General features: G+C 42.7%; 1 long non-coding RNA gene across 3 annotated transcripts in view; it reads left to right on the top strand.

Annotated features, from left to right (window-relative positions):
• LOC139041114 (uncharacterized) overlaps positions 1-13,814 on the top strand; it is a 229,874-nt gene that overhangs the window by 6,186 nt on the left and 209,874 nt on the right. Inside the window, exon 2 of one of the 3 annotated variants that reach the window (XR_011495720.1) lies at positions 2,221-2,299. The exons of the other annotated variants lie outside the window; for them this stretch is intronic. This is a non-coding gene — a long non-coding RNA (uncharacterized lncRNA). The remainder of the gene's footprint in view (positions 1-2,220; positions 2,300-13,814) is intronic. 3 annotated transcript variants of the gene reach the window in all.

The raw sequence follows: 13,814 nt of genomic DNA, 5'->3' as shown, positions 1-13,814 counted from the left end.
AGGCAAACTGGATTAGAAAGGCTGAAATCAGTATGGGTCTATCTTGGCCTCCTTCTAGTTTATTCCCTTAACTGTGGGCAAAACCATAGGTATGTCATTGGATTCTTTCAAGAAATGATCAGTCCCTTCTCTATGCTGGCCACTGTTGGACATATAGCCATGAATGAGACACAGTTCCTGACCTCAAAGAGCTCACAGATTGTCGAGGAGAAAACTCAAAGAACAGGCAGTTGCAAGGCAGTGGGATAAGTGCTTTGGCCCCCTTCCGTGGGTGGGTGCAGGCCTCCCAGGAATTGCTGCTGTTTAAGCTGAGACTTGAGGGACCAGGAGGAATAAAATATTGCCTATTTCCAAGAAAGTCCATGTCTCTTAACTCAAGGTTCTTAAAGTTTGAGGCACATTAATTCCCCAGGATGATAATTTTAAATCCCTTGAGGAAAAAAACCATAGACGCGCAGATAAGTTTGGAAAATGATGATTAAGCAATCTGGAGGACTCTGGAGAGCTTTCAATAAATGTACTGATAACCATGAATCTCTAAGAGAGATGTTGATTGTACACTTCCCAATCATATTTGACCACAAAATCATTTCCCCCATCTCTCCTAGATGAGTGGTTTTACTAACTGAGTTCAGATGGAGGGTGGGGGTGATAGTGGGTCAGAGGAAAATTCTTCTCTAAAAGGTAGTAGGGCAAGCTTTTGATATAATAGCTGTGTTTATTTTATGGCCCTATTTACATTGTGTAGTGGACACTATGATGTCCTCAAATAATTAAACTCAGCCAAGTGTAAAATATAGTCTTCTTGCAGTGAATAATTTAGCAACGGACATGTGGCCCCATTTTCTGGTCAATAGGATGAGACAGGAAGTATTCCAGGGGCTTACAGGGAAGAGTTCCTGCTCTAAGAAAGAGAAAACAGGAAGAAACAGCTGCTCTTCTTCCTCTGGGCATTTTCTGTCTGAATATTATGGGTGGAAACTGTGGAGGCATCTTGCCACCAGCCCAAGGATGAAGCCAATACCTAGAAGACAGAGTAGAAACTGAAGCAACTTTGATGAAGAAACTTTATCTTTGATGACAGTGTTGAGCTTCTGATTAACCACACTTGGAGGCTTTCCTATTTATTGACTTGACTTTGACTTCTTATTATGTAATAATACATTTCCTTATCTTTTAACGAAGTTGAGTCAGACCTTTCTGTTATTTGCAGTCAGAAGCATCCTGGCTAATGAACTTGCTTATTTTAATCTTCTCATGTAATTTTTCCACTGGCATATTTAGTCATTTTCTTGATCAAGGCTCATGATTTGGATTCTCAGAACGGAGGTCAAGTTGTCCTGGACTCAAGTCTGTGAGGCGGCAGTTGGTATATTAGTGATGCACACAAAACAGGACCGAGACTCATCCGGTTTAGGCAAATGGGGATGTTGTGGGTTGACATTCTAATGGGGCTGGTTGATGAGTGTGCTTGAAGAGCTGCAGGTGGGCACCAGCCAGGACAGCTGGAGCTCAGGGAGTCAGGGCAGGAAGAGGAGAAGGAAGTTGCTCTGTTGACTGTTCTGAAAAAGGCCTCTTATACAAGGTTGGCATGCAGCCTGCCCCCACACATCCTCCTTCTACTGTCACCTGGGTGACATGGGCAGGATTTTGGGTGCTTGGACAGCTCTCTCCACACTTCCCCTCCTTTTGCCTTCAGTAACATCATCTGCCCTTTAGTGGCTTCATGCCTTTGGCATCACTTTTTTTTTTTAATGGTTCAAATCTATTTTTATATATATTCAAGGAAATTTCTTTTTCTTTTTAAATAAAGATCTGTTGACATGATTTATTGATAATTGTATCCATTAACTTTTTTTCTTTTTACCGTCTTAACCTTTTTTGAGTATAGAGATCAGTAGTGTTAAGTATATCCACATCGTTGTGAAACAGATCTCCAGAACTTTTTCATCTTCTGTGAGGGTTAATTTTATGTGTCAACTTCGCTGGGCCACAAGGTGCCCACATTAAACACTGTTTTTGGTTGTTTCCATGAAGGTGTTTCTGGATGAGATTGGCATTTGGATTGGTGGGTTCAATAAAGCAGACTGCCCCCTGCAATGTGGGTGGGCATCATCCAATCTGTTGAGGGCCTGAAGAGAACAAAAAGCAGAGAAAGGAAGATTTGTCCCCTTCCTGCCTGTCTGCTGAGCTGGGACATTTGTCTTTTCCTACCCTTAGATTGGAATTACACATCAGCTTTCCTGGATCTTCAGCTTGCAGATGGCACATCATAGAACGTGTTAGCATCCGTAATTGTGTGAGTCGATTCCTCCTAATAAATCTCTCTCTTTGTTTCTGGAGAACCCTGACTAATACATCTTGCAAAACTGGAACTCTATATCCATTAAACAAGTCCCCTTTTCCCTCTCGCCCCAGCCCCTGGTACCTACTGTTCTGCTCCCTGTTTCTTTGAATTTGACTACTTTAGGTATCTCATTTAAGTGGAATCATATGGTGTTTGTCTTTTTGTGATTGGCTCATTTCACTTAGCATAACGTCTTCAAGGTTCATCCACACTGTAGCATGTGACAGAATTTCCTTCCCGGGGTGAATAATATTCCATTGTCTGCATATGCCCCATTTTGTTTGTCCATTCATTCATTAAAGAACATTTGAGTTGCTTCCACCTCTTGACCTTTGTGCCTTGACATCAATTTTACTTCTGTTGTGATTAATATTTGGGTTTCTAATACTGGTGTCCACGTTTCATTTTACCCAGATTTCTCTGGTTAGACAGGGGCAGATAAAGCCCAAGAGGTACCTCAGCATCCTAAAGATGATTTTGCTAATGAATTTTTTAAAAAAATTATTTTGGGAAAAAAACTGAAACAGTTCATATGTGCTGTATGAAAAGCCAAACAAAAAAGTATAAAGTAAAAGGTGAATATCTTTCCTTCAATGTAACTACTCATTTCAAATCTATTCCTTAGCCATAACTGCAGCTGAGATGTAAGCACATTTAAAAAATTCATTTTCTTACCCATAAATGGTAATATAAGCTCAATATAAAAAATTGGAAAAACAGCAATAAAAGATACCATTTAATGAGGTCATATTTTGTGCCTTTCCCAGGTACTTTAAAGATATATTTTTTAATGTGCACAGTGCTTTGAAGTAGACATTTGTAATATTTCAAGTGATTTACAGATTGGTGGGAGGACATCTCCTCCCCACACTATCATTGTGCACACCTCCACCATGGGGCCTGATTTGTTCACCATGGACACAGAACTAATCCAAACTCCCAGAGCTGGTGCAGCCCTTTGGTCTTTGGTGAGCTTTCCCTTTGTCCTGAAGTTCTTGGGAGCTGCTCAGCTGCCAGTGACACTCTCTGTACAAGTGAGGGTCTGTCAGAGTTGGGAAAACAGCTAAATTCTTGCCTCACCACCACTGCCCTTTTATACTTGGGCTTACAACATCATTTCAGAAAAACCTAACAACCTATGTGTTTCTAGTAAAGAGAATGTTTACAAACTTGAGTTCTCTTGGTTCTGGAGCCAAACAGCATAACTAAGGCCACAGAATAAGACTTCTCATTTTCTAGGGCTCTGGAAAGCCCATTTCCCTGCGGTCCACCACCAGGAGCTGACTTAATCCCATTTACCTTGGTGGCTCTGATAGAGATTTTGAGCTGGTGGTCAATTCATTTTCCTGCGTGTGTGTGTGCATCTTTAAATCTCCAGTTTACAGGCGAAGCAACTGAGCCTCAGAGGTTAAATATATTGCCCAAGGTTAGACATCTACTAAGAAAGAGTCAGGGAAAGAGCCAAAGTGTCTGTAAGTTAAAGTAGACAGACTACAGATGGGTTTTGGACTTGGCAGAGTTCCTTCTCATTTTTGAGTTTCACTTTTCACATCTGAAATGGGGATAATGGTAACTACAAGGGTTGTCGTAAGGATTAGAAGTAATATATGTAAAGCACAGAGCACAATGGCTCTCTCTTGGTGGGTGGTCCATGATTTAGAGATTATAACTCTGCTGCCTGACTCCAAAACTGTGGAGCTTTCCTTGGAACAACAATACCTCTCTCACAGAAACGTAAAAAGATGGAAAAACAAAAAGAAAAAGAAAATAAAGAAAACCATCAAATCATCCATAGTTGCATCCCCTCGGGACCAAAAGAATTAGCTTTTGGTGATTTTCCCCATTCCTCCATTTCTTTCTTCCATCTTTCTGTAAAGCGTTTCCGCAGAGTTGTAATCACACTGTCTATATGATTTGTTTATTATTTCCTTTTTACTTTTCATCACATGCTAGGGTGAACTTTAATGTCTACTTTCCCACCTTTGGGTTTTGTGGGAACCAGCAGCCCTGGAGATTAGAAGCCGCTGTGCCAACAGCCCTTTGGGAAGCATGGGCCTCTGCAGAGCGTAAGCAGGGGCTCACTAAATGTTTCTTCATTCCTTCATGCTTTGAACTGTTTTTTCAGAGCTGGAGCCAGTCCTTGGCACGTTGGTATCTTGACATTCACCACGACTTTGTACTTGGGAGCTTGAGAGCAAACTCTTCTTCCCCTGAGCCAGCTTCCCATTTTTTCCCTCTCTATGCTTCTACCTACTCTGATTGCCAATGTCCCAGGTTATCCAGTCGTCAGCCTCCTTTGTCACTCTGACACCTGGCTGAGCTCTTTCAACATGGTGCTTGCTACCACCTTGAGATCTTTCCCTTCCCTGCTCCCATCCATCACTACTGGACTCTGCCTCAGCTCCCAAACTGCTGAACCTCACTCAGCTTCCAAACTGCTGTCTTGTAGTTTAATGAACTAAGGCCACAACAAATTCACACTAACTTTAGCTGGCCTCTTACTGTTGAGTAATACTTTGACCTGTTTCTTGAAGACTACGTGCAGCATCTTGCTCAGTCATGGTTCCAAAACTTTTCCATTATCCTCAGCCTCCAGCCCCACCCCAGGCAAGCCAACAAGAAGATTCCTCCTTCACCAGGAAATTGAAGGCACGTGGAGAAGCCTCCTCAACTTTGGTCTTCTCTATCTCAAATTTTCCTTGTGTCTTTAGACTCCTTTTCTTCTCTTCAGTCTCTGAGAAGAGTTCTGTCTGATTTCTAAAATTCTTTTCATCTCTTCTTTCCTTTTCTTAGGACTGTTCCATTAATTGCTCATCTCTTGAGTATATGTTCAATGCATATATCTTGGCTATTTTGTCCAAATATGTCCAATTCTCTTCTGTCCTAAAAATAAAACACAAAAACAATAATAATAATAATAATAATAAACCATTCCTTTAACTCCATTTCCCCTTCCTCTTCAAGTCATTTCTCTCTTCTATCACCAAAATTACTAAATGATTAGGCTATCTTCATTCCTTTCTTTTATTCTGATTTTTGCCTTTACACCAAATATAATTGGTTTTTTAAAAGTTATTCTTGCTAAATCTTACAACTTTTCTCTTTCTCCACCATCTTTATTCAATTCAACAGATAGTTATTGAGCCCCTTGCTCCTCACTAGGCATCGTGCCCACTCCCAGAGGGACAGATCCTTCCCCTGCCCTCAAGAAGCTCACAGTCTTTGTAGCACGTGGCCTTGTGCATGAGCTCTGCTTCCCTTCTCTTCCTGATGCCGCGACTGCATTCTCCTCTTTCTTTTTTTATACCCTCCAACAAATCCTTTTCTGTATTCTTTATTGGTATCCTTTACAGATATTCTTTATCCTGTCCTGGAAGTGGAGCATTCACCAAGGGTCATTCCTTGGCTCTTTTCTCTCTATCCCCAATTTCAGCATTTGCCTTCAATTGTCACCTCTATTTCACTAGCCCTGACTAGCTTCTTGCCAATTTGCTCTCTCATTTTGGATTGAAATCATGATACCTTGCTAGATATTTCAACTAAGACATTTTGCATGTGCATCCCACTCAAAATCTCCAACACTGAGCTCATGTTTCCCTCACCTCTTAGGCATTTCCCCTGGCACATGGACCTCCTCTGAGAACTTCCTCCATCCCAGGGTGGGCTTGAACCACATGATCCTGCACCCTTGGCCATAGCAGGTTGGATCCAGTCTCCCAAGGATATGGAATTACGGCAGGCATTGACTGCTCTGGCCGAACTAGGAAGTGATACAAACTCGGGAATGAAGCTACCATCTTCAGTCACATGTGTGGAGATGCAGAGAAATCTGGTTTGTGAAAGAGACACAAATGGAGCAAAGAGAGGCAGGGATGTGAGACCATACAGACTTGGGAAGACTTGGCATTGCCAAGGAGCAACATGGCCTCTGATATTGCCCATTCCTGATTCTGATCCTTTGTGAGGTTCAGTTATACTTTCTGCCCTTAAGTTTTGAGATATAATCCTATATTTTTATAACAAATTCTCCCTTTTCTACTTGTCAGTATAAGTGAGCTTCAAATAAAAGAGGCTTGACTATAAAACCCCAAACTCAGACTTTCATTGTATTAGGATTTCCCTTAATAGTAAGAATTCTCTTCTCTCAGTATCCAGACTGAAAACCCTTGTATTATCTTTGGCACTTTCCTTACCTTATCCCAACTCCCCAACACATCCCAGTACCTGACATGTCCGATGGAGTTGATTTTTAATATTACTCTTGAAAAAAATGCTTTTGAATTAGTCTCTTCTTTCCATTCCTCCCATCACCTCTAGGTCATTACCTCTTAATCAGACAATTGGGAATCTTCTTACTAATTTTCATGTTTCTGGTCATTTTATTCTCCAATCCATCAAAGATCTTCAATGCTTGTTCTATACACATTGAATTAATATCATTCTTTTCACCTAAAATTCTAGACCTTCTTTGGCAAGGGACTTAACTACCTACCTGCCCATTCTCATTTTAGGATTTCTGCCCTTAGAGGCCACCTATATGGACCACATTGTCAGGGCTCCTTTGCACTTTGGTTTCTGGTTGTGTTCAGCCAGCTGGGAGCTCCGGCAGAAGATCACAGGGACGGTGGAGGGTGAAGTCAGGATATTTATCCCCCTAGTTCTCTCCCTTCAAAGTCACTTCAGGGTGGCTATATCCCTGGACCAAAGGTCATTTCTTATCTTGAGGTGGCCTCTACATGACTTTTTATCCTTCCAGATTCTAGTAAACTCTCTCTCTCCTACTCCTTCAGGCCCTGTGTTATTGAAGGCTCTATTATTGCTGGCCATGGGTTCCAGCATTCTCCTGTGTGGTTCCCTTATGCTCTTCCCATACCATTGTAAATAGTCTTTTTAAAATAAACACCCATTGAATTGTCCTAAATTGAGTGTGCCATTCTTTTTGAGACTTGACTGATACACAGTATAATGATAAAATTGTTACCTCATACTACTATTTTGAGAATTAAATGGTTTAATCTATATTTTATGTTAAAGCAGGAAACAGTGCCTGGAATACAGTAAACTCTTAATCAATGTTAACTGCCATAAGTATTATCTGCCATCATTTCTTATATCATTTTCTGCTCTGTAGATTGACTGGATGGCATAATTTTCCTTAATATTCCCCATACTTTCTCACCATCATGCCTTGACGATGCTATTTTGGCTGCCAGGAGACCACCTCCTTTTCTTGTCCTGCTCATCCATCACATTCCAATGAAATATCTTCATTACTGACAAGCTTTGTCCCCAACCAGATAACATTGTGTCTTCCTCGGAGTCCCCACAATCCTTTTGACACCTCTCTCTGGGTACTTTCTACTTTCTGCTTCTTCTGAGGATTATGTATGTCTATGTGTATCATTCCTTCCACCACACTGTTAGCTCCTTTAAGACAGATATTCAATCTTATTTATTTTTTCTTTTTTTTCAATACTTTGCCCTTAATTAATAAAAAAATTTCAATACTAGCCTCTACGATCCATTCTCCCCATAGCAGCCAGAATGATTTTTCAAAAACATAGTTGAGATCATGCTGCTCCCCTTTTTAAATGCCCTGAGGACTTTCTTCTGCACTTGGAGTAAAATTCACCCCTCCCACTGGTGTGTACAAAGTCGAATGATCTGACCCCTACCTGCGTCAATCACTCATCTAGGTTCCTTGAACCCACTAAGCTTGTTTCTGTGTTAGGGCCTTTGACTAGCTGTCTTCTCTGTCTGGAGTGATATGCCTTCAGCTCTCTGCAGGACTGGCTCCTTCCTGTCACTCAGACCTCAGTGTTTATGTTGCCTCTTCAGAGAGGTCTTGGTGACTTCTCCATCTATTCTAGAGTTACCATTAACTTGCTCCCCATTTCATCACTTTATTTACATTTTCTACATAGCTCTTCTATTTGCTTTTCTTAAAACAGCTTTATTGAGGTGTACTTTACATACCATAAGATGCATCCATCTAAAGTATGCAGTTCAACAGATTTTAGTATCTTTTCAGAGTTGTGCAACCATCCCAATAATCTAATTTTAAAACAATTCCAGCTCCCCGAAAAGAAACATTGTCCCCACTAGCAGTAGGGCAGTGCCCCATCCTTCCCCCAACTACTTCACTCTCCAGCCTCTGGAAGCCACTAATCTATCTTCTGTCTCTACAGATGTACCTCTTCTGGATCTTTCGTGTAGTAGAGTCACTCAATATTTGAGCCTTTGTGACTGGCTTCTTTTGTCTAGATTAATATCTTTGAGGTTCATCCATCTTGTGCTGTGAATCAATATTTCCTTCCTTTTTGGTGCCAAATTCTGTTTCATTGTATGGACATACTACATTTTATTTGCTTTTTCATTAGTTGACAGACATTGGGTTGTTTCTGGTTTGCGCTTATTGTTTGTTTTTCTGTCCCACTCTGTGAGAGAAGAGAAGGACTCTGGCTGCATCTGTCTCATTTGCTGCTATAAAACCATGAGCACTTTCACAGTGTGGCAACCACATCCCTGTGTTTATGTCCCTGGGACGTGAGTAAATACACTGAGCAGTTGGAGCACACCACAGGAAGTGGAGCAGCCTTCTATCCCAAAGGTCTAGAACGGTGTCTGCCACAGACTGGGTCCTCAGACAATGTTCTCTGAGTGAGTGGCTGTTACACTGCAGAAGACGGTGGGTGGCCGTGGCCCTGCTGCCTGCCTGTCCTGGGTGCTTTCCCACTTCTTACGGGTAACACACTGTCCTCCTCCCCTTCTCACCTCCTCTCTCCAAGCTACAGAGAAAGCAGGTCCCAGGCAGAGAGAAGGAGGCCACCGCACCAGGAAAAGCAGAGACAAGCAGATACTAAGGGAGTCAAAGCAAGTGCTAGGTCTCTGGCTCCTTGAGGCCTTAGATCTCACGGCTCTTCCTTTGACTCTGAGCTTCTCCAGGATCTTCCCAGGTAAACGAGTCAATAAACTCCTTTGTTGCTTTGGCCAGCTTGGCTTGGCTTCCTGTTACCTGCCACTGAGTGAGTTCTGATGAATACACACAGGCTCCTACTCGCCTAACTGGTCTGGTCACAGTAACAAATAAGAGCTGTCTAGGGTTTCTCAGATAAGAAAGGATTTTCACGTTCATTATTTCATTCTACCCTCTTAACAGAGGAAAAAAAAATCACAAACATAATTTTAAACATGAGGAAACCAAAGATCAGAGATGCCAAGAGACATTCTTAAGGTCACGCAGTTTACAAGTGGTACACCCAGACTTCAAAACCAGGGCCTCTGGCCGCCAGTTGTCTGTTCTCTGCCTACCAGGCCACAACCCTTGCACTGGCTTTGGGAGGAAAAGGTGCCATTTGCTCCTGGAGGCTTTGGTTGTGCGCCCGGTGCCTAACAGAACGCCTGAAGTGTTTGCTGAGTAAATGACAGGATTGATTTGACCAGGTTGAGTGGCCAAAGCAGGAAGACCCTTACAGGTTCCTTGGAGCCAGTGCCGAGGCCTCTGGTTATCTGAGAACCAGGAGCGCAGTAGAAGGGAAACTGCCAGAATAAGTTACAAAGTGAAAATCAAACACTCAGCACTTTGCAGGGGCCAGATGCAAAGAGAACAGCACAGGGCCGTGTCTGCCTCCTTCTTTCCTACCCTCCTCCCAGCTCCATGCACAAATGTCTTTTCATTATAGATTGATCCAAACTGAGGAACATAGCAGGACCTTGTCAAGAACCCTTCCTGCGTTCTGACTGATACCTAAGTCGGGCTTCCTAGAGGTATGCATCAGCACCAGAACACAAGAACCAGGAAGAAGAGAGATCCTGACTTTAGAGTTTCTGTCCCCAGCTCCTGTCCCTTTCCTGCTCTCTCTTCCTGCCATATGTTCTTGTTCTGCTCTTTCTTTAATATTTTTCTCTGTAATCTACCCACTTCACTGCAGCCACACTAATTAATTCAACAGACTTCAGACTGCCCATGTTTTTCCTTCTGCCTTCCTCTTTCTCTGCCTGACAAACTCTTGTTCATCCTTCAAAGCCCAACTCAAATGTTACCTCCTCTAAAACTGTCCTTCAGGGATTCTGCCTACTCTGAACTTCCATAGCACTATGAAAACATCACATTGTAGCAATTTTCAAGCTGTATCATGAGTCTTGCTGTTTCTTTTCTCACGAGACTACAGTTCCTTGAGTGTCTGTCTTTGTCCTATGAAGCTTTGTCTCCCAGCCCCTGGTCTCACGTCTCCACAATAATAAGTGCTCAATAAATGCCTGCTGAAATTTCAAGAAGAAGGGCTGTCCTCTTGGGGGGGGGGGGGCGGCGAAGGCCTGTGACTGCAATAATAGCTGAATACATCCCAGAAAAATTTATTGAAATTTTCTCTCAAAACTTTCTCCCCTGTGATGACTGATGACTTGAATGAAATCATTAGTAAGACAATCAGGCGAATAAAAGAGGCCCTTTTGGCAGAAGTGCTCAGAGAACCTCTCGGGTTATGAGTTATTCTGATAAACAGCACAGAGAAAGCCCTTTCCTATTCTTGCCTGGTTTCTCCCTTGCAGCTTGGATGATGAAGGGCGTTATTTTGGCCTTCATTTTACAGCAAATGATGTAGAGGAGAGAGGTACCCAAGGTTGTTTGTATTAGAATGAGAGAGCTGCTAGAACAAAGTACCACCGACTCAGTGGCTTAAACAATAGAAATTTATCGTCTCACAATTCTGGAGGCTCAAAGTGTCAGCAAGGTTGGTTCCTTCTGAGGGCTGTGAGGGAGGTTCTGTTCTGTGCCTCTCTCCTAGCTTCTGGGGGTTTGCTGGCCATCTTTGGCATTCCTTGGCTTGTAGAAGCATCATCCTGGTCTTTGCCTTCACTTTCCCATGGTGTTCTCCCTGCGTGTGTGTCTGCCTCCAATTTCTCCTTTTTATTAGGACACTGGTCATATTGGATTAGGGCCCACCCTAATGACCTCATTTTAACTTAATTACCTCTGTAAATACCATGTCTTCATATAAGGTCCCTTTCTGAAGTCCTGGGAGCTAGGACTTCAACATAGGAATTTTAGAGGGACACAATTCAACCCATAACAATGAACTGTGAATTGATAGCCAAACTAAGTTCAGGACACAGAGTTACAAACCCTGCCTGGCCGCAACAACAGAAGTGGAGGGGATTTGAAATGAACTCTATTCCTCTGCCTTGAGACCATCCCCCAGTGCCCATAAGGCTTCATTGTGTGACTGGAGAATCTCAGAGAAAGAGATGGTAAGAACATTCCAAAAGACACAGGTGGATCTTCATAGAACCAGCCCCGCCTCAGGCCCTGCCAGGGCAAAACGAACCTGCAATAGTGGAGACAGAAAGACAGGCAGAAATAAAGTGTGTGTGAGAGACGGAGTGACAGAAAATAAACGTACTTCTAAGCAGAGGAAGATTTTCCATGAAGCTAATGAAACTTAAGCTTCAGGGCTTTTCTTTCAAGGCTCTGTACTTAATTTTGTTGCTTTTCATTTTTTTTAAAGAAGGACGCTTCCCCAAATGATGTAAAATCCAGGCTCCTTAAAACCTGCATCGGCTCTGCTTCTAAGGAAAATACCTGGACTGTCTTTGTGGCTTGGAATGGGGTGTAAGAATTTCCCCTCTCCTGCCTACACATTGGAAGAGAAGACTCACCTGGGCTCGCCTCCCCCAAGTCCCGCCTGAGTACAAGGCCTTGGCTGCCAAGCCCCACACATCATCAGTAGTTGTTCCCCTTGCTTCATCTGCCTCCATCTACACAGAATGGACCTCGCTCTCCTTCCCCGTGAATGGCAGTTACCCCTGAAATGAGCATGGGACCAGAACCCAGGACGGATGCCCGCCAGAGTGAGGGGCAGCCAAGGGAAGTTCTGGAGGAGCTGCCACTTTCCCATGAGCCATCTGAGAATGAGCTGACCTGAGCTGGGTGTGGGGAGAGCAGGGTGACAAGATCTTTGACAGCTGGGGCCCTCCTCTGCCTGCAGCTTTCCCTCAGGCATCAGGGGAGCTGGGACTGCTAAGGGCAAATCATCCATTAGGGAAGAGCTATTCTGCACACTTAGCTATTTTCATTTCTTTGGGCTCTGCCCTGCTCTCCTTGAGTTTCTGGGTTTTTCCTTCCATGATGTGATTGCAGAGCTGGATGCTGGCAGCACTGCTCTTGGCCAGGGCTGGCTCTTCATTTGCAGGTAATTAACTTGGCAGAGATGGTGGTATTTAATAGCTAAGGTTGATTGATCAAAAGTCAACTATCTCATTTCTCAAACATGTTTTGTGTGTGTTGTATTTTTTCTGGTAAGTGCACAGTGTCTATTTGAATTCCCCTCTCTCGGATAAGATTTATTTGTACCATTCAGGCAGCACAGTTGATGTCTTCCGTAATCCATCTCACAACTCATATCCCAGAATTTCAAGTGGCCTGGGATTTATGGGGCCCTCAGAGTGAGTGTATTTACTGGTCTGCCGTTTAGGGATTGGTCAGAACTTTTGTGTAGCAAAACCGACATTAGCTTACTTTTAAGAGGCCTATGTGACAGGGCTTAAAAAGGTTAGTCATTACTTCAAATTTATAAACAATCAAATCAAGTGGACATTCAGATCGCTTGGCGATTAGATGTTATAATGGCTAGAAAAAAACATCATTTCAAACCAACTAGATGTTTATGAAGTCCAATCAACTCTGTAGGCTTGTCCTAAGAAATAATTATCCCTATTCTGCTAAAGAAAGCTTTGAATCATAAAGAGCAAGTGGCTTGCTCAACTTTATATTGACTCAAGGATATGTCATAGAACTTAATGAAATCTTTAGTTGGGTATTTCTGATCTCAGTTAAAAAGGGGAGCATATTATAAAGAAGAGCAATAGAGGAGGTAGGAATGTATAAAGAAGAACATGACCTTGGGATGGCCAAGGCTCAAAGACACTAGAAGTTCAAGGCCATTCAGAATCTACAGCAGTTCCAAGGATTCCTTCAAACTCTTACTCACGTAACAGCAGAAGTTCAGACTCTTGTTCTCTGCTGTTAATGTGATTTGCTACTTTCCAGGTCTCTTTTCTCTCTAAGTCTGCCCACTCCTTTTTGTTCGACTACCTTATGGAAACTCACCATTTTTCCCCCTACGAAATTTCCTGTTTGAACAGAGCTTTATTATCAGTTCCCCTTATAAGTCACAGACAAACCTCTGGAATAGTTATATTTGGGTCCCTGGTTCAATCAGGGATGGCTTGGATTAGGGAGAATCATGTGGTACAAAAGATGGACATCCCATTTAAGTTATACCCAGAGGCTGCTTTTGTCAGCCAGAGGTGGTGGGTCCCTTAGGAGAGGACAGTGGGGAGCGTGGGCACTGTGATTGATTGTCTACTCTAAAAAACACTCCGACTTAGCCAAAACTCTTTCCCCAGGCTGGTGATCATTTATGCCAAGAATGTAGCAAAGAGGCTAATTTAATTTATCTTATGGCTT

The sequence above is a fragment of the Equus asinus genome, chromosome 20 (genome assembly GCF_041296235.1).
Source record: "Equus asinus isolate D_3611 breed Donkey chromosome 20, EquAss-T2T_v2, whole genome shotgun sequence".
NCBI classification, from domain to species: domain Eukaryota; kingdom Metazoa; phylum Chordata; class Mammalia; order Perissodactyla; family Equidae; genus Equus; species Equus asinus.
This window is presented reverse-complemented; position numbering and strand designations above follow the sequence as displayed.